The 20,787-nt window shown below is 42.0% G+C and overlaps 1 protein-coding gene across 4 annotated transcripts in view; it reads right to left on the bottom strand.

Annotated features, from left to right (window-relative positions):
* BAZ2B (bromodomain adjacent to zinc finger domain 2B) overlaps positions 1-20,787 on the bottom strand; it is a 183,808-nt gene that overhangs the window by 127,999 nt on the left and 35,022 nt on the right. For all 4 annotated transcript variants that reach the window (XM_081004894.1, XM_081004889.1, XM_081004895.1 and 1 more), the window contains exon 2: positions 6,127-6,169. The gene's annotated coding sequence lies outside the window, so the exon portion shown is untranslated. The remainder of the gene's footprint in view (positions 1-6,126; positions 6,170-20,787) is intronic.

Here is a 20,787-nt window from a genome sequence, read left to right on the forward strand (position 1 = left end):
CAGATTTTGCTTAATCTTTACTGCTGATTTGTCAGCAAATGAGTCTCTGAATTACAAACACCAAGCAGCTCCATATTCATTTGCAGTACTTCAACCTTAATATTTGTCTCTTTTTAATCTACATGTATGTTTTGCAAAACTACATTCTTTTAAAAAATAATCTTGAGATGTGTAATTACTTCTTGCCTTCCATTTTAAACAGTTTTACTTATTTCAAACACTTAAAACGGTGTGCAGAGATCTTATTCTTTTAGGTTTCTCAGTTATAATTATTGTTATTATATAGAAGCAAAGGTTTAATTAAATCTGCAGGTGCTGTGCAAATAGAAAGTGGTGGATTTTTAGTTTTCTTTCTGAACCGTTTGTGGGAAACAAGTAACAGTGTTTCCATAATATTTCAGGATATTAAAGCAAAATTTGTGGTTTCATGCTGGGTCTGAGAACACACTATAACCAGAATAACATGAATCATCACCCTTAAGAGAGGAAAGAGAGGCCATTATTTGGGGTAGGCTCCCTACTGACTAGTAAGAACAATTCAAAAAGACCTACATTGAGTCAAGATTGCCCTGAAATAATTAAAATTTAAGACTGAAATATCGTTTTAGAAAATACACATTGACTTTCAAATTATTAAAGGAGGAATTAAGAAGGGGGGAGAGAAGGATTTGTGCTGGACGGATTTTTTAATATTGCGTATTTAAAATAAGAAACATATTACTAGCAAGTGAGGAATATGCAGGGCTGTGTTCAACTAACCCTGCGCAACCTAGTTTCCACCGTCTTCTCCCGCCACCGAAATATGTTCTGGAGGATCAGGAAAAACCCCAGAACAGCACACAAGGGGAGGAAAGGGGAAATTGTGCTGTCAGGCAAGCACAACAATTTTCTTGGGGCAACACTGAATTCCATCCTGAATAATAAAGATGTGTCTTTTAAGATTCTATGAAATAATTCCTTCTTCCGATCCGACGTTACACTGGGCAGGGTAGATTAATGCTATGTGCCACCCATCCATCTAAGGATTTGCGTTCCACACAGGGCAGGAAAAAGATTGGGGAGAGTGAAATGACATAGGGCTCAGCCCTTGTGTGTCCTATGGACTACTAGTAACATGGGAGGGTCAGACTTGAGTAACCAACTTTGTTCTCATGGTCTGTTAATGAAACAGGACATGCTCATAAAGAAGTTATTAGGAGAAGGTTCTGGCTGACCTGGAAACAACACAGGTTGGACATAAGAATAAATGGTAGGACTCATTAAGTGTATAACTGGCTCTCCATCTGCTCACATATTCAGGATGTAGCCTGTGTCTGTTTGACAGCAGTAGGATCCTCAAGGACATTTCTGAAACCACACTGTGGCTATTCTGAACCCGCTATTAGGCTCTGCCTGTCTGTACTGCAGTTGGGCCAGAACAACAGGTAACCCTGTTGGTCCCAACAATCCAAGAGGAAGAAGAAGAAGAGTTGGATTTAATATCCCACGTTATCACTACCCTAAGGAGTCGCAAAGCAACTAACAATCTCCTGTTCCCTTCCTCCCCCACAGCAAACGCTCTGTGAGGTGAGTGGGGCTGAGAGACTTCAGAGAAGTGTGACTAGCCCAAGGTCACCCAGCAGCTGCATATGGAGGAGTGGGGATGTGAACCCGGTTCACCAGATTACGAGACTACCCTCTTAACTACTACACCACACTGGCTCTCCAACAACCTGTGCTTAGCAAAAACACTCATGCAAGTGTGAGGGAAGCTCCAAGGAGATATAAATTCTGTGTCAACAGCAGCTAAACGAAGTCTGCTATAACCTGTGCCTGGCACTAGTCTTGGGATACTGCAGTGCAGACCTGCCCAACTTGTGTTCAACCAAGCCACACACCGCCTCGGTCATGTACCTCCTATTTTGCTGTCCCAAGCAAGAAATAAATAACAGGTTTATTGAGGCCCTGATTTCAGGCCGGTGTGTTATAAATTATGCAAGCCTGCTGTAGGCGATTCTCCTTTGCAGTCCCTCAATTCTCAAAATTATACGTCTATTCACTCGTTCTCTTGTACCAGAATACTGGTGCAGGAATTAACCCATTGTCCTCTCTGCCTCATGTGTGTCCCTAACAGCCACTCCTCCTCTTTTGTTGGCGTCAGAACATTCACAGAAGGGAACAGCTCTACATGACTAGACTCGCCACAATGTTTTAGAACCTTGGATTTTATTTAGTTGCCCAGAGTATTGAGTGTAGACATTCAGCCACCAACACATGGGGGGCGCGGAGGCTGCAGGGCAGAAAAGTGCAAGGGGTGGTAGGGCCAAGAGCCTTTTAATTGCATGGGTGGGGAGAGAGAAAACAAATAAATAGAGCTTATCAGGAGATCTTACACTGTAATGCGGCAATAAACTGTTGCTAGCAATCATGTGCACACCTCACACTTACTTTAAAAATGTAATTTCCACTTATCTAGGAGGACTTGAGATGAACTATGAAACAAAAAAATTAACATACATTGCCCTGTACTGTTATAGACCCTATCCTAAATATGTCTATTCGGTAATGATGGGCCTTACTCCCATAGAGATCAATGGGTCTTACTCTCAAGAAAGTGTGCCTAGGATTGCCACCTTAAAACTTCAATACAGTGCCCACCATCTTAAGTAAATGGTAGCTGTTCTTTTCTAAAGTTAGGTGTCCTCTTCCTCATTTTCATGGGTTCATTATAACAAACCCTCACCCCTCTACTTGCCTGGTTCTGCAGTTTCTGTGGTTGCTTCCATCTTATATGTTGCAGGTTATCTTATCTTCCTCCTGTTTTGCTGTCACATCACGGGCACCCTACTAAGCAATGTATTCGCTACAAAATTGTTCTTTTGACCTTTAAATCACTCCCCCCCCCCAACTATTTAATAGATTTGCTCTCTCCGTACGAACCTGGCTGTTCTCCGAAATCAGCAGATACCAGTCCCTTTTCCATTCCTAAATATTTATTTGTAAGGTTGCATGGAGAGGTTTTTAATAGCTTCACGTTCGGCTGTGGAAGATGCTGTCAGTTACAAGCGGAAAGCATTTCCAACTTGCGGGCCTTTCGAATCTAACCTTAAAAATTATTTCTTTTAGTCAGCATTTCTAAAATGATTGTTTTAGCAATTTTTTTTCCTCCTGTGCTACCAGATCTAATTTTAACTTTACTGATTGTAAAGCACCCCTGGGATGCAGGCATGAAGGTCGCTACTGAAATACAAGATTGCAGAGTATCGTAAAATATTCAGCTTGCGCCGAATAAGGGAAGCTAAATGTTACCAGGCACAATGTTGCCCAAGTGAGACACAGTTAAACACAGCAGCAAAGAATAAATGCCCACCTTTTATCTTAAGACGGCAAAAGACAAATAGCAGCCTCCCTTTTAACCATTCCATACTCTGTCTTGGAGGCATCCCTGTTTCTGACAATCAAAAATAATGAAAAGATAACAGATCTCTTTGAAGGTGCCACCTACACACCCAACATGCACAGACCCACTAAGACACAAAATTTTCTATTTTCCAAGAGTGTGATTGATAAATACATGCGGCAAGGGAGTATGCTCTGACCCTTTTCTCCCCTGCTCCAGTCTTGAGGAAAATCCCTCTTCTGAAATTAGTATTTGCCGAGGAGTGAGGGCGGAAGAATTGTTCATAGGCTCCAAATATCAGCTATAGAGGAGTGGTCTTCCTCAGTACCAGAGCAGGGGAGGGGAAAAAAGTCAAATTCCTTCCCTATGCCTGTTTTGATCCCATTAATTATCACACCACCACCACCACCAAGCTGGTGCAATTTCCATTTTTAAGAATCTGCACAGCGGCTGTGTATACACGATACATTTTATAGCACACCCCCTCTCCCAAGAATCCTGGGGACAGTATTTTACCCTTCACAGAGCTTCAATTCCCAGGACCAATAACAAACCACAGTTCCCAGGATTCTTGGGGGAGGCTATGTGCATTGAATACATGGTATGAACACCTTTAGCTGCAAAGCTGCATTTAACGTCACCTGCAGTTTGTCCCAGGAGTTGCCTTGAGAACAGGCTGCCTGTGGCTATAGGAAACAGTTTCTACGCTAATGCAATTCTGGTTCTAAACGCACCATAAGGGGTTTCTGTAGTATAGTGTGTTTTAAAATGGGGTTTTAGAGTTTTTAGGGGGTTTTGAATGTTTTATGTAGTTTTGTAGTAGTTTTATGTAGTTTTTATGTACTTTTATGTAGTTTTGTGGTAGTTTTCAATTTCATTGTTCCGCAAGGGACAATGACAATAAAGATATCGTATCGTATCGAAATAGTCATTCAAAGAATGGGGCAGGGAGAATGAAGTGTGGAGGGGGCACAGGTAGCAGCTCTGCCCCTGGTATCACATCCCTCCCCCCAGCCTCAAATTTTGCACATTGAGACCCAAGGTCTGAAGTGTGTTGGGTCCAGTGCTATTTAACATTCATCAATAATATGGGGGCCGGAAGGAGCAGTGAAGAAGCCAAGATCGTGGGTGACACCAAATTATTCAGGGCACAACCTGCATATCTTACAAAGTGTTCCAAAAGCGTCTCAATAAACTGAGTAAATGGTCAGAAAAATGGCAAATAAGGTTCAGCGTAAGTGATGCCGACTGGAGCAAAAAATCCAGTTTCATATGGTATCAGGACACAAAATAAGGTCATATTATCAAGGAAGAGGGGCAGAGGCTGTTTTTATTTATTTATTTATTTATTTAGGTAATGTTCAGTTCTGACCTTAGGTTTATAGCCTTATATCCCAATCCAAAAGTACAGAGTGAGATCCTCCCATGAGCACTAGAGGGAACCAACAAATCATAGATTACATTAAGCACATGATTCATGATTTAACAGGATACAAATTTAAAAGGAAAGACCCAAGCCACATGTGGATGCCTCTACCATGCAGATCCTGGGGTCACAGTCATTATTAGAAATTAAGTCCCATTCATTTCAATGAGACTTGCTTCTACACAGTGCAATTAGGATTGTAAAGCCAGGCCCCTGCTCTTGCACTTAAATGTGACAGAAACTATCAGATCATAACATTCTTCCCCCCGCCCCCCACCAACAGTTTTCTTTCAGCTAAATGCAACTTCCGAATGAAAACGAAAAAGTACCTTGTTAATTTGTACCAATGACTGGAAACTGAATTTTGTCAGCAGCAAATGCAGCAAATGAACCATAATAATGATAATATCAAATAGCAACCAGTGTATAATTTCACTTAGAAATGAGGCCACCATTTCCATGTGTGACAATAGTAGGAGTAAAACAAGGGGATAGGTACTACAATGTGGACATTATTGCTGCAATCCTGCAAGGATGAATGATCTGTCAAGAAGAACAAGTCTCAGTGCTTTGTTGCCATTTTTTAATTCTTTCCTACTTATGACGCTGATGCTCTAGGAGAATTCACCAGCCAGCACCAGGTACACAGTGTTAAAACCTGATACTTCTGACAGTACTGATAATTAGGGATTGGGAGAGTTTGTTTCTTGGTCCACTTATTTCATATATAAATGAGAACATGTATTTTATGCAAACCTCATTTTTTTGGAGCGATGCATTTCTTATTTTTTGGTTATACATTAAGCAGCCACCCCAGATATGTAACATTTGTACAACACAACATATTGCATTAACTACTATGAGTGAGACTACCACTACACTGGTACAAAGCACTAGGAGGTGCCATATGATTCAGTTAGGCGTGCTTAAAGGCTCATCCACACTTGTCCGGTGCCTAGAAAGCATGGGCCGGAGTGGTTTTCTGTTTGCCACACTGCTTTCCCAGGGGAAAGACAGCTTTTTAGTGCTGAATCAAGTACTCATCTGCAGAAAACCCGGCTGATGTTTGCTCCAATTCAGCAATAAAGATTGGGTTTTCCTTGGGGGGAAATGGCAGGACAAGTGGAATTCTGCATGAGCCCCAAATCTGATTGAAACTAATTGGGACATGAAACCCCAAACGATATATTTAAGTTGCACTGATTTCTGGATTGAACCCAATGGTTTTTTTCGTTCACACTTCTGTTTATACTTCCCCACATGATTCACACTTCTCTAAAAAAAGAATTATCATCGTGTCAGTAACTGAAGAATAACTTACTGTGATCAATGTGGTCAGTTCTGTGGCATCACTGTTTTGCAAGCTGAAAAACAAGAGAAGCGGTAATGTTCCGATGAATTACTAACGGATGTGAAACAATGTTGGATAAACACATCTAATGTAATACGTAGGAATTCCATAAACAATCAGAAGATGACTGCAGCACAATGAATATGCAATAACTAGAACACCTGATCACACACACACACACACACACACACACAACGCTTAAATTAATTGCAGGATAAAGAACGACACCACAAAGGACTGTAGCATAACTACTTCTTTCAATGACCTACAACCCACAAGCCAGGCGCAGCACTACTATACCAGCCATTCTTATATTCCAGTCCATTTGTGACAAGCTGTGCTTCTGAAGCTCACTCATCCTACGCTGGTCCCACAGGTTGGCATTGCTGGGCACCAGCAGAAGCACATACCCCAGGAAGGGGCCCACTGCCAACCACTGGAGTCCCACAGGTTGGCACTGCTGGGCACCTGCAGAAGCACATACCCCAGGAAGGGGCCCACTGCCAACCACTGGAGTCCCATGCCTATTCACCTGCCCTCTCCTAGAAACAAAAGGAGCAAAGAGCCTCTGCCCACCTTGCCCTCCTCCACTGGACAGCTGTGCAGACTCAGCACATAGGGAGAGGCATAACAAAGAGACCGCACTAGTGATGTGGTAAGCCTACTCAAGGAGGGGAGCCACTGAGATGCCCAACAGCTATCTCCAATCCAATCCAATCTCTATTACAATCACAGATCAACCACCCAACAGCTATCTCAAACCTGGAAACAGCACTGTGCACCTCTCTAGCACTGCACAAATGGAAATGCACCTGCTGTGAGCAGCCTCAACACAAGGGCTTCCCATGGACATACAGTTTGCTGCTGTCCAAAACAGGATGCTAGACTAAATAGGCCTTTGGTCTGATCCAGTTCTTCTTATCTATAAAGCAACAGGCCACTGGATGTTTTCAGAAATGGCCAGCGGGGAGGAGAGAGGCCGCTGACCTGGCCTCCTGGCAGCAGCCTCACTGCTGAGCAGCAAGGGCACAGTGAGTGCATTGGAGGGGGTGCTGGATTGCCTCAGCTAGGGCTGTCCCCCTCGCCACCACCTTGTCTCTGCACCATCCCAGTTCGTGGAAGGGACATTGCAGCACTGTCCCTTCCCTCCAGCTACTCCTGGATGTTCTTGAGGTGAGGTTCAGGAAACACTCTGCAAGTGAGATACATGTGGGCTGGTGTGCATGTGAGAGTTGCAGATGGGATTTGAAGACTAACTGATGATGGGAGTTGTAGTCCAACAACAGCTGGGGACCTAGGTTTGAGAAACACGCCATGAATAGGCATTCGCTCATATGTTACGTCATCTGTACGTCATATGTCACGTCATCTATATGGTGGAGGAAAGGAGGAAAGCAGCTTCCCCACACACAGAGAGAAAGCCCCATATATGTGACCATGTGGACAAGATTACAGGTAGACAACATTTTCTTATTTCTGACATGCGTGGATGGCACAGTGAAAAAGAGCTAGCATGAAACCGGGAAGTGAATCTTGCCCCCTCCACCACTGCAGAAGCAGCTCTTGCTCCTACCTTTAGGAGCCGAAAGGTAAAATTATAGTAAATGAAGATGGAGTCAACAGGAATGGGGTCTGGCAGAGCCTAATTTAGCAGCCAAAAGGGAGTTCCACAGATGCACCCTAGCATTGGCATCTGATTGGGGGTGGGCAAGGTGGAGGGGGGGAGGGAGTTTGGCCAGCTCTTCTGCCTTTAAGAGCAGCTTAATCTGCACAAATTGGCAGTTGATCCTTTTTTATGGCATGGAAATAAACATTATTGCCAGGCTAATGGCTGCAGATTAGGCCAGTTTTAAGAAAAAGTTGGCAATCCTAATACAGAGGCTTTCTTATTCTCCTTTCAGTTTCCATTGAAACTCCTGCCTAATTGAATCACAAAAACACACACACCTCTCTTCAAGCAGAAAAGGCCTGAGAATTTAATCACCTACTAGCTCTATTTGTCCTGTATCTTCTTCCTGGATTCTGGCAATGAAAAAAGTCAACACTGAAGAAGAAACAGTGCTCCCTTTATTCAATACTGAAACAGCGTTTCCTGGGGTTTTGGAGGTGCTACTACAGCAAGCAATCTACTTTGTCCTCATTAAGCTTAGAATAACCAGCATGCAGCCTTGCAATATATTTATTTATGCTCCATTGAAAGTAGCATCTCAAAAGATTTTCTGAAGGTCATTTTTGAAGTCAAAAGCCTCTACTATTTGAGCAAATTTAACAACATCCATAAGTGAAATGAAAAAAACCCAACCTTGAAATGAAATATAGTACAATGCTAGCAAGGGACGAATGGCATAACGGAAGAATATTTTAATAAAGCCTACCAGAAAACAGAAAGGACTTTACAAGCCCATCTGCTCAGAGTGAAATCTTCCCACAGAAATTGAAAGATGCTTCATCTGTCTCACTTACAAGAATAAAGGTGACACCAGAACACTGGAATCGCAAAGCAATGTCATTCCACTAGTGTTGCTAGAAAACATTCTTACTTTCAAATTTTTCAACAGGTTATGTCTGCTACCACCCAAAAAATTATCATCATCCATACTGCATCAACACAGTAGATCATGATGAAATGTTATTCATTCCCTGCTATACAATTCAGAGGCAAGGACTGATAGCCTAGCTTTACTAAGGCCACATATATTTAAAAGTTGACATAAAGATAAATGCTGAAACTTCCTTCTAAATACACTGGTGTCTATCGCACTACAGTCAGTATACTTGCGTGATCATGCAAGATCATGAAGGGTGGCAAGATGGATGCCTGAAGGTAACTCAACACAGCAATATCCATCACAAATTGTGTTAAGAAGGTTGTGGCTTAGTTCCTTGGCTGTTCTGCAGCCATGTCACCAACACCCAAACAACAACCTGTTAGAAACTGACTCTAACCCAAGTTCGTAAGCTTAATTGGTGTGGGTAGGCTGCTAGACCTAGGCCATCTAACAAAACTTTAATACATAAATAAATATGTACAAGCAAGACATCCATACAAAGATAGCAGCAGGAGAAGAAAATATAGTGTGGTCCTGCAGGTGTCTACTTAGAAGTGAATCCCACTGAATTAAATGAGACATATTCCTTACAGCCTAACTTCTGTATGAAACCGAAATAACTAAAAAGGTATGACCAAATAAAATAAGCTTTTCACCTGGCCCTGAAAAAGCACCAGATCACCAAGTGAGCACTCCTTTAAGTATGATCCAAAGTTTGGGCACCATTATTGAGAAGGACTGGCAATCTCCACTCACCTCACCTCTGAAGGAGAAGGGTAGGGAGTCTGCAATAAGGCCCCTGCAGCAAGTCTTCATAACTGGGCAGGTTCATGCAAAGGACCTCTACTCTTCATGTGGACTCTTCATGTACACTCTTCATGTACACTTCATGTACACTCTTCATGTGTACGTGCATTAAGCCCCTTCACACAGTCAAATATGTGACCTGTGTGTAGTGTGGCTAATATGTATTTGTCTGTAGTTTGTGGACTGCAGTTCTCATGCATGCACTGGTTTGTACTGTGCATATATAGTTTGTGGTCTGGTCTGTGAACAATACTGGACCATGTATACCTGTCCAGCTTGTTGGCTCTATACAGGTCTGCTTTGTAATCCTCTCCTTAGTATGTGTGTTTGCATGTTCTTGTGCATGTATAAAATGGGGGGAAAGGATGTCGAGGATGCCGGCATCCACCAAAAGCCAGTTACTTATTCTTTGTCAACAAGAGGCCAGCAGAGACCTATTTTATATTACTGGAATTTGTTCTTTCTTTTTGATAGACTATAGCAGGTTTTTTTTTTTTTGTTCACACCTAAGGTTTGCTGCTCTTGAGAGCTGCTTGCTATACATTGTTAATCACAGCCAAGGGCATTTTACAAATAATCCTGCTCTTCAAAGACAACATGTCCATATTTCACATTTTTAAGAAACTGCTCAGCTATGTTTAGAAATTGATCATTTCCTTGCGCTTTGCCATTGTTTCCAAAGCATGCTGAACACTGCAAGGTCACAAGTTAAAAATGATTGACGAATGACTGCTAACAAATGTCTTCTAAGGCAGAAGTTAAATATATTCCAAGTCTCTCACCATAATTAGTAAAAATCGTCATGCTCTCATTATATTCTTAAAATAACTCTCTTTAGGAGAAATGATCACACTGGAAAGAGTCTGGTTAAGATTTCAAATGATAAAGATTAAAGCTACATGATATATTTGCATTATGCTCTGCATTATGTATGAGAATTTAGAACTTATCTTCATATAGTTTAGCTCATTGTGGCTTTTAGAACTCTCCATGTCTGTATTATTCATTCTTACAAAGGCCATTTTGGCTCAGCAATCGCTTGCTTTGTTCTTTTAAGCACTGAGGACTGAACTCGCTAACCACTCTCCTGACTCCACTGTGATTGGTCTGTTGTGGTCCCACTGCTTTACAGTTTGGTCATGGCTGCTGCCTTCATTACATCTCAAGGAAGCAGTGGCCACAAGCCAAACTGAGCATAAGACTTTGCAACCCATGTCAGCAGTGTCGTTTTTGGTGATTTCCCTGTAAAGCAGCTCAAAAACTTCATTTCCCCCTGAGATTTTGCAAAAGAAGCTCAACAACTTTGGCCAGACCAAAACTCATTAACTTTTCCGTCCGGATTTTCACTTTTTGAAATATGGCAACCCTACTGTAAGTGTACCGCTGTAAGCGTGTAGGATCTTCTCCCGTTCATGCTCCTGCTATTGCACATTGAAGGTGCGTCATGTGTACATACCTATGTATTCTGCAGAGTGGTAGAAATTATTTGAACACCTAATTAGCTACATTCTGAGGGCCAAGCTACACATTGCAGCAGCACCTTTGGGGCAGCAAACAGCTTTTGGAAGAGGGAGTTCTTGGGTGAGAAACGAGCACAGGGAATCTGATCTAAATTAGTAATATGTTCCAGATCATGGCCCAGCTAGATTTTCTTCAAAATAAACTTGTCTGGCTTAAGCATGCTTTTTAAAAAACATGAACAGTGTGACATGAAGTGTGGCCCTGAGGCATTTCTTTTCAGAACTGAGAATGGGCATTCAGGCCATTTCCTCTATGCTGAAGACCAAAGCAGATTCTGGAAAATGCACTTAAAAAGTAGTAGCATAGCTAATTGAAAGCTGCTACAGCGCAGTCACTTGGGGGGCTGCTCTGATACTGCTGCCTCTTCATCTCAGAGGAATTAAGCTCTCTTCGGGCACAGGAGAAATAAGTGCTGAGGGAACTTTCTTTCCAGCATCAGCAAAAGGAGGAGCCAGCAGCAGCAAACAGGTTCCCTGCACACAAAATGAGGAGAGGTTACTCCATATTGCAAGTGCTGACACCTCCTGCTGGGCAGACTTTACTTCTGAGTAATTGTACATAGATTTAAGAAGCAACTATGGCTGTCACCAGGGCCACTGCTGAGTGGGGGGTGTCCATGGGGTCTGAGCCCTGCTATGTATTTATTGCAATGAGTACTGAATTCCCTCCCCCTACTCCCCTACTTTTTTTGAACATTTTGCAAGAAGAAGGGCTGGACATGCTCCAAGTGCTGTGCCATTGAGACCTTGGATACCCACCATCTTAACTTGTTCAGATCCAAATATGTGTCATGGACCTGTGACCCAAGACTTTTAAGTACACTGCAATGTCCCTGCATGTTCCTAGAGGCATACATTGATCACATCTCATTTAAACTGAAGAGGCAGATACTGGGATCCTTTGTCTTTTACAAAGGTTGCCTTTGCATAGACAATTATTTGGGGGCGGGGAGCATGGTGCTCAATAACTCTTAGCATCAGTTCCAGCCATGTTGGTTTTCAAGTACTGAAAAGTAAAGCAAATAAAGTTGGGAATCAATTGACTCCATTCTGTCCATTCTGGAGACTGTTTTGTACCTCGGGGGGGGGGGGGCGGACGGACGGACGGACCAAACCCTACTGGCTAGCCACTCTGAGCCCACAAGAGAAGAATGGGATAGAAATCTAATAATTTTTTCTTTAAATAAAATTAATTCCAAATGCTAAGCAACTTGGCTGCAGGTATATAGTGATATGAAACTAAGATATATAGATATTATATGCTTGTACAAGGCTCATTTGATGAAAGGTATTATTTAAAAACAAAATACTAACAAGGATTGAGAAACCAAAGGTAGGTGGGCTTTTTAGATTGCTCAATTCATCCCTGTGCCAAAATACTTGCCATGGACTCCATTGCCAATGCAGTTGGCAGCCGTTCCTGTACTAATGCCCAATTGTCCCAAACTGGGATAGTGCCAGCTTTCTTGGGGAACTACTTTGCTGCCCTTATAAATCTCACTGTGCAAAAGTTCTCTTGATATTAGGCCTGAATTTACCTCGCCTTTTGTCCCATTATCTCTGGTCATGCCCCCTCAGACTTCGCTAAACAACTCCACTCCACCCTTCCACTTAACTCTTAAAAGAGAAAGGGCAATGGAACCCACTTATGCTCTCAATGCCTTTGAAAACATAGACTGCGTGCTCCAAAGAAGAGCATTTGTATAGCAGCATGTCTGAGCTCACAGCTGCAAAGAAGGCTGCAGGAGGCGCATGGCAGTAAAGCCATCTGTAACCGAGCAAGGGCAGTCTGTTCAATTAGGAGACATGAGAGGGGGAATTATATGCTAGTGCAGCATTTCTGTCATGGATATTTTCTACGGACAGCTGGGTATAGGCAAGACATTCAAATCTGCTTTAGCAGACTAATAAGAAAAAAGCTTGTAAAGGGAGCTATCTATACTGTACCTGTGCTCCACAATGCAAAATGTGGGCAATTCCATTAAAATGTTATGAATGACCCCAAACTCAATACATGAGTGAAGGCTGACTGTCAGGCGCATGAGATTCATCCATATATATCTAGCAAGTTCTTCTTGTTACAAGGATGAGGAAACGTTCTACCTCCACTGGTCCTTGAGTTATTTCTATAGTAGGCACTGGATCCATTCTGAGCTCATTCCGGAAACACCTGCAATAGAGAGGCAGTGCAGCCCAGGTAGTCCCTAACATCTATGCTCCTGTCTTCTGCCTCTGGGGACCTTTGGCATATCAATGGAAATGTGATATTCTCCTCCCCTTTGCATGCCAGAGACCTTATTGTAGACAAAATGAGACTTGGCACAGCCTGGGAGGAGCCCCTCTATGCTACTCTAGGCAACCTCTTTTAAAATGTTGGTTGCCTTGCTCAGATGTTACACCTGAACAAGGAATACCTGCACCCACTGTCCCTACACCTGCTGGCTCCACCCACTTCACTCTTGCTCATTCCATGCTGAGCAGAAAGGGCTGAATGGGGCTTCTAAGCACATTCATCTCAACATGTTTCAAATCCTTCTTGCCATCAGGAACCCTGATAATCCAGAGTTCCTGATTATCGGGAGGCTTCTAAGAGCATTCAGTTGAACGTGGTTAGAAGCCCCCTTCAGACCTTGCAAGTCAAGGTAGGTTCAGGGGTGGGTTAGACAGAAACTGGGAAACTGGGAGTGGGGCTGGAATACACAGCCCAATACATTGGTATTATATGCCCTGAAGAGGGGCTAGAGTTGGAAGGGACCTTGGCAGCCATCTAGTCAACAACCCTGCTCAATGTAGGTTCTGCAATGCAACTACAGCATCCCTGACAGATAGTAGTCCAACCTCACCTCAAACACCTCCATCTCCCCAAGCAGTCTGCACCACTTCCCCACTTGCCAAGGATGGTGTCAAGCGGGTGGCGATATCATAACCTCCCAATATTTTAAAAAGGGAATCGTGGCACTTATACATGTGGACCTGTGCAGGGGCACCTAGCAGCCTCAATACATATGAATAATGATAACCAGCCAAGTGCTTTGGGGCATATGCATAATAATACATTTCCTTCACCACCAATGGCCTATTCACCCACAGATGGGGTTAGGATCTGGCCAAAGAGCAGGATTCGGGCACCCAGCCAGCCTGTCAACCTACCTTTTAGTTTACGTTTATTTAGATTAAGCAATATCCTTCAGGACTAGACATATGAGAATTACACATCTGCATGGCAATTTCAAAATGAACATAATCCGCAACTGCCATCTAGAACTCAGCAATTCTTTATCTCAGTATTTCTTGAAACAATCCCATAAAATACTTTCAGTATTATTATCCACATATCGCAAAGCACAGCTGAATCTGAAAGCGGGTAGCTTGCTACCCAGTACGCTTCAGTCATGAATTTAGGACTTTGGACTCCTGGTTCACAGCTTTGTCTTTGACCCACTACATTTTAAATAACTAACATGCTAGATAACCACACGCCAGCATGTTTTTATGGCCCTTCTGAACCGGAGGCTTTATGCTCCAAGATCATTTATTTTAAATATGGCAATGAGATGCAACCTCTTGTTCGGAATCACAACATTCCCCTTTATAATGCAAGGTGGCTTCCGTCTTTCAAGCCCTTTCAACTCAAGAGCCATGTGATGTGCTTTGGGGTGCAAAGTCCAATCAGTACATCCCACCTGTAGATTGGAAAAGCTCTGCATGCAGAAGAGCAGACATTACAGGGCTTTTTCTGCAGTGGCACCTTAGTTACGGAACACCTCCCCTTGGAGATTTGTTCTAGCCCCTATCCTACACATTTTTGGTTGGGTTGTCAAGGCTATGCTGTTTTGCCGGGCTTTTGAGCTGACATGATAGTTGTGTGGCATTTTTTTTAACTGATGTGTGTTTCCTGCTGTTGTATTGCTTTTACAGCTATATTTTATCAGTGCTTGCAGCTTGGTTTGAATGATGCCTTGGGGGCCTTTGGGCAGAAGCATTTTATTTGTTTAAAATAAATAAAATGTGGACCATGCTCTGACCCCAATATAAGGCTGCTTCACTGTATACTTACGTCTTCCTGCTGTCACGACTAATTGTGCCCTCAGTTCAAGGGTGGGGAACCTGTGGTCCTCTAGATGAGGTTGGGACTCTCAACTCCCATCAGGAAGAGCCAGGATTCACACTCCTCCTGCTGAATGCTGATTTCTCTCTTGCTCCTTCTTTTATCCCTGCCCAGCGTGCAGATCTTCTACTTTCCTACTCCAATTTTAATACTATAGCTGCTGGTGGAACAATACCCTTCCCTGACATACTAGGAATGCCTTTGTGCAAATCTCTGAAGGAGGGGCTTATAGCTACTTACCTTACTCACTTAAATCAATGGGACTTCCTTCTGAGCAAAAATGCACAGGTTTGCACAGGTATCTGAAGAAGTGTGCATGCACACGAAAGCTCATACCAATAACAAACTTAGTTGGTCTCTAAGGTGCTACTGGAATGATTTTTTAAAATTTTATTTTGTTTAGACTATGGCAGACCAACACGGCTACCTACCTGTAACTAGGTTTGCACTGTAAAGCTTCCTCCATGTGCAAGGAACAATGGGACAATGGAACATAAATTAGAACAAAAGCAACTATGTCCACAAGTTGTAATACTTGTGAGACAGTTTAGCTTGCTTTCCACTTCACACCCACCCAGTTGCCACTTTGCCACCTAAGTAATTGGACTTTATATACACTCCAACTAACTGAATCCTAGGATATGACATTAAGAGAAATTAACTAGTTGGTTCAAAATGTGACTGCAGTCCCCTCCAAAATTCAACATTAAGTTCTCTAATACCGCTCATCTGAAGATCTCTTACCTTGACACTCCCCTTTCTAGAAAAAGTTGTGTCTTTTAGGTAATGGGCTTACTGAAGTTTGCAGTACTGCTATAACCCATAAAAGTCAATAGCCACAGCAGAGCATCCCAGTGACTGTATATTTATGGGGGTCCTGGTGACAAAATAAACTGTAAAGAGACAACCCTGAGTAGCTGGTGCATATCGTCAAGAACAAAGACAAGCAAACCCAGCTTTATGCTTACAGTATGGACCACACTATGCCAAAATTATTATTTTTTAAATGTGTTTTATTTATTCTTAATCACCAAGATATTCATTCCTTGCTGAAGATTCACACACATGCAGTTTTAAGTCAAAATTACTTCCAGCAATTTGGTGAAGAGGGCATACAGCAGCAGCATTTATTCACCATTGGGGGGAAATGTGTTTGCTTTCTGCTTTCCCTCCACCAAGATCCCTGAAGTAAGGGCAAGCATAGCTATGCTTTAACTTTTATGACATCATAAGCAGTATAATCCCAAACACAGCCCTCTGTGCCATTTGTTGTTTTTGTTTAAATCCCACAAAATATGTATTATCCCTCACCAAGGTACCTTTTTAGAACATGTGGAGGCCAACATTTTAGAAATATTTTACGGCCTTTCCAGATAATATATACTTCACACAATAAATGCTCCGTTGTTATTCATTTGTTGAGCCAGATGTCTTTTCTCAAGGTAGCACTTCTCTTTTGTGTTTTTATTTCTCAAAACAGAAATACGCTGTGTTTTTGTCACCAGGAAAACTCAATTCTTTCTCCCAGAGAGCGCATTAATTCAAATAACGAGCACTATATATAGGAAGGATGTGGTTTCTGAAGTCCTACAGGTACTTATGGTGTAGTGCCTATGTCATTATTAATGATGAATGACAATATCTCCTGGGTCATTTACATTAAAATAAAATTCTTTAGAGGCTGACTCCTCTGATGTACCACTCAAACACATGAGTGTTAATGCATCCCATATAACCCTCTTAATAAAAAAATTAGCAAGCAGCAGCAGTTCAGCCCCACCTCGACTTCCATCCACAATAGTAATGTTTTGCTAGTCATGAACGTATCTCCCTCCTTTTGTTCTCTGAAGGTTGATGAATCACCCCCTGCAGCAACAATTATACCATCTGCAGCGACACCAGGGCCAGGCCACGATGTTTTGCTTCCTGAGGCAAAGGGTAACATGGCACCTCCTCCATTCTATGCATGCACAAAAGCCAGCCCGACTAGCAGCTGAATTTTATTTCAAAACAGGTTATGAGGCAGATCATCCACCACACCTGAAAGCAGGAGGGGCAGCTCAAGAGTGCACAGCACAATGCACAAAGCACCAGGGATGGGAAAGAAATTCAATTCAGTTCGCCTTTATAGGCACACCTACCTAATTCACACTGTCCAAAACAATATGCAAGCCAAAATAATAAGCAACAGCTACCCTTCGAAATTCACACTTATCTGAATTCGCAATGCAGTTCTGCAGCCAAGCAATGCACACAAAGAAATGCATATGCGAGGGTGGGGTTGCCATATTTCAAAAAGTAAAAACAGGACACCCTGAAAGTTGAGCTTTGAAATCCCGATAATGTCCGGGAAAATCCAGAGGTACAGCACCCCTATACTAGGGTAAACTCCATCATCAGCTACCTGCAGGGCTGGATCAAGACCTTTAGAGGCCCTAAGCACTTATAAGTTTTTGGTGCTTCCATCTATATCTAATTCAAAATGTAAACAACAATAAACCATAAAATAAAATTCTGGTTACATAGTGTGAAAATTGCATTATAATAATAGATACAAAATGGACTTTTTATTTATTGCACAGTCCAATAAATAAATTAAATAAGTCTGTTTTGTATCTATTATTATAATGCAATTTTCACACTATGTAACAAGTTTAAAATAATGTTTGAAAGCACGGCTGTCCCTACTGTTAGGCAGAGTGAAACAGTTGCCTCAGGCAGCTGTTTTTTACGTATCATGAAAGAGCAGCAAACTGTTAGTTATTTAATGTATTATTAATGTACATTCAGTACCAGAAAAGGGAGAGCCAGTTTTGGGGTTGTGGGATTACCTACCTCAGGTGCCAAAATAACTTGGCCTGCCTTGAATATTGAAAGCTCATTGCCTTGGAGTGAGTGGGAAGCATTTGCTGGTCTGCCTCAGGCAGGGAAAAAATCTTTGACCAGCCCACTTTGAAATAGTATTTTTTACTTTAATAAACACTCACTAGGCAAATCTTAGGTCGTGGCAGTCTGCTGTACCACAAAGCCAATGCCCACAACCCATATTTCTTATTAAGATATCCCCATTATCTTCATTTACCAACTTAAGACAAAACCTACGTTACCAAAAGCTGTATCAACTGCATTACAACTGATCAGAAAAACTGAGCCCCTCATCTAGGGTTTCCATATTTCAAGCTTTTTTTCGCAAAGAAGTTGGACATTTTGGAGCTATTTCTGAGGGAAATTGGCAAAACCAACACTGCCGACATGAGCTGCCATACGTCCAGATTTTCCCGGAAATTTCACCAATTTTCGCCTGACATTGACTGCAGCTGCTGTATTCCAGATATGTCTGGGAAATTCCGGACATATGGCAATCCTACATTGAAAAGATTCCTAGCCCAACCTGGTGATGCCTGCTAAAATCGTCAGCATTCTTCCCGCTCTACCTCAAGGTGTTGCTCACAAGTAGGCCCATAAAATCACTAATCCTAGTCCTGCTCTCTCAACAGGAAGGTTCCTGTGTGGCCAGAACATGCATTAGTTATATTTATATATTTATGCCAGCTACTGGTCATGCCTTTAAATACCCACCTGTTGTTTCCCTTAGATATAAGGGGAGAGAAACCTATATTGTTTTATTCAACTACTGCTCCAACTACTGTCTAGGCTCAGTTCACTTTTTGATATTGCAGGGAGTCATTAGACAGCAAACTAAACAAACAGAAGCAGCCCCATCTGTGGAAAGGTTGTGGGAAGGCCCTACATTGTTGGCAGCTAGATTTCCAAGGAACAAACATACACACAGAGGCCCCTTTCGTTTGCTACCAAGAACACAAAACGCGAGGGCCACTAACTGTGGAAATGAAGCGGCAACTCCCACATAAATCTGTCTGAGCCACATTCTGGAATGGCTTCACACAAATGGAGCTATTCTAAAGCAACAGCTACAATTGTAGATTTCAACAAAGGGAAGGGGGCTTATGCAGCATAGACCAACAGAACAGGGTGGAATGGTGGGAAATAATCGCCCAAGTTGAAAAAAATTGCTGTAAGTCATGAAAAGCACAAAACTTTCACATAGGCCAAACAGTGTCAGATTCCATGAACATTCAACTAGCATAGAGGGTTGGATCCAGACTTGGTGATACTTAGTGTAGACCTATTGACTTCAACCTAAAAGCTATGCTTAAGCATGGAAAAGCCTGGATCCAACTCAGAATTTTTATAAATGCAGGAAGTAGGACTGGCCCTTCTGTTATCCATAGTGAGAAAGAGCTAGGTGTTTTAGAGGCAACCTCATAAAGGCATTGTAACAAAAATAAAAATACTAGGTCTGTGGTACTCTCCCTCGAACTAATTTAGTAGCAGGAAAACACACAGACTTGTTCCTCCATTAACTTTTCCTTCACAGCGTTTAAAATACTAGATTGGACTTTAGCTGCATGTAGCAAGACCATATTAAAACAATGCCTCTGATAGGCAGACTTTATAACAAATGGAAAATGAACTAAGACTCAACTGTAAAGATGTGATCTGGCATGCAGTTGAGGAAGTTACACAATACGAACATGTTTATACAATAAAAATATCAGTCAGAGGCATAGGGACTTTTCAGATGAACTGAAGTTTATTCTCAAAAAGACTATTGTGCCTATGCACGCAATATTTTAATGTGAACATTTTTCAGTACTAATAAGAGTCATACGCTCACGTTTGGGTCTTTATTAGATTTCCCCCCTCCTTCTGCAAGTTGATGTGTGTGCTGTGTTACTTCATTAAAAGATTGATTTAGTGCTGTTTATTTTTAGGCCTCATTAGTACGATTGAGCACATAGATAGACTATCTAACAAAAACAAAAAGCAGCTCATGCAATTCTACAATTCCATGGCTACACAAGTACATTTCACAAAATGAAGATCTGCTTCCAGGCATGATCACATTTCAAAAGATTATGCCAATAATATTTTGTGGTAGATCTTTTATAACTTACGTTGTAATTTAGCATCAAACTAACCCATTGCACAATGAACCAGCTCCTTTCAGACTCAGCCAATTGCACATTGGTTTGGGGAAACTACATCACAGCAGAGCTATCCCCACACATTCCTTCACCTGTTCTGTGGCAAACACCTGAGGAGGGTTAATGCCATAGCCAAAAGCTTAAGGTTGCACTGTAGGGTGTTTATACCTCTAATTTCCTGTGATATTATTCAGATAATAGAAAATGCCAAATCTCCAAAGCTTTCATTAATGTTGGAAGTCTGTTTGGTTGTACTTCAACGTGAACGTAAAGTCAACACTTAAAAAAAAATCATAATTTCTCATCCCAAACTCAGTATGCCCAAGCCCTCCTCTCTTTTGTTTATTCTCCTTATCTATTTACAATGTCACCATCTACCCTGTTGTGGGCACAAAGCCTCAACTTTATCTTTGACTTCTCTCTGCCCTTTGCTCTTCATATGTCACTCACCACTGAGTCATGTTGCTTCTCCTTTTACAACACTGCAAAATTACAGCCATTCCTCTCTGCCCCTTTAGCAAAAAATAAAACATAAAAAATCAATTCATTGAACCCGGAAAGAGCGCTGTACTGCATGGTCTCCCATCCCCACCTTTGTGCAGTGGTTCAATACTTCTGCAATTGTTAAACCACAGTTT

The sequence above is a fragment of the Podarcis pityusensis genome (genome assembly GCF_964106645.2).
Source record: "Podarcis pityusensis genome assembly, chromosome: 1".
Lineage (NCBI taxonomy): Eukaryota > Metazoa > Chordata > Lepidosauria > Squamata > Lacertidae > Podarcis > Podarcis pityusensis.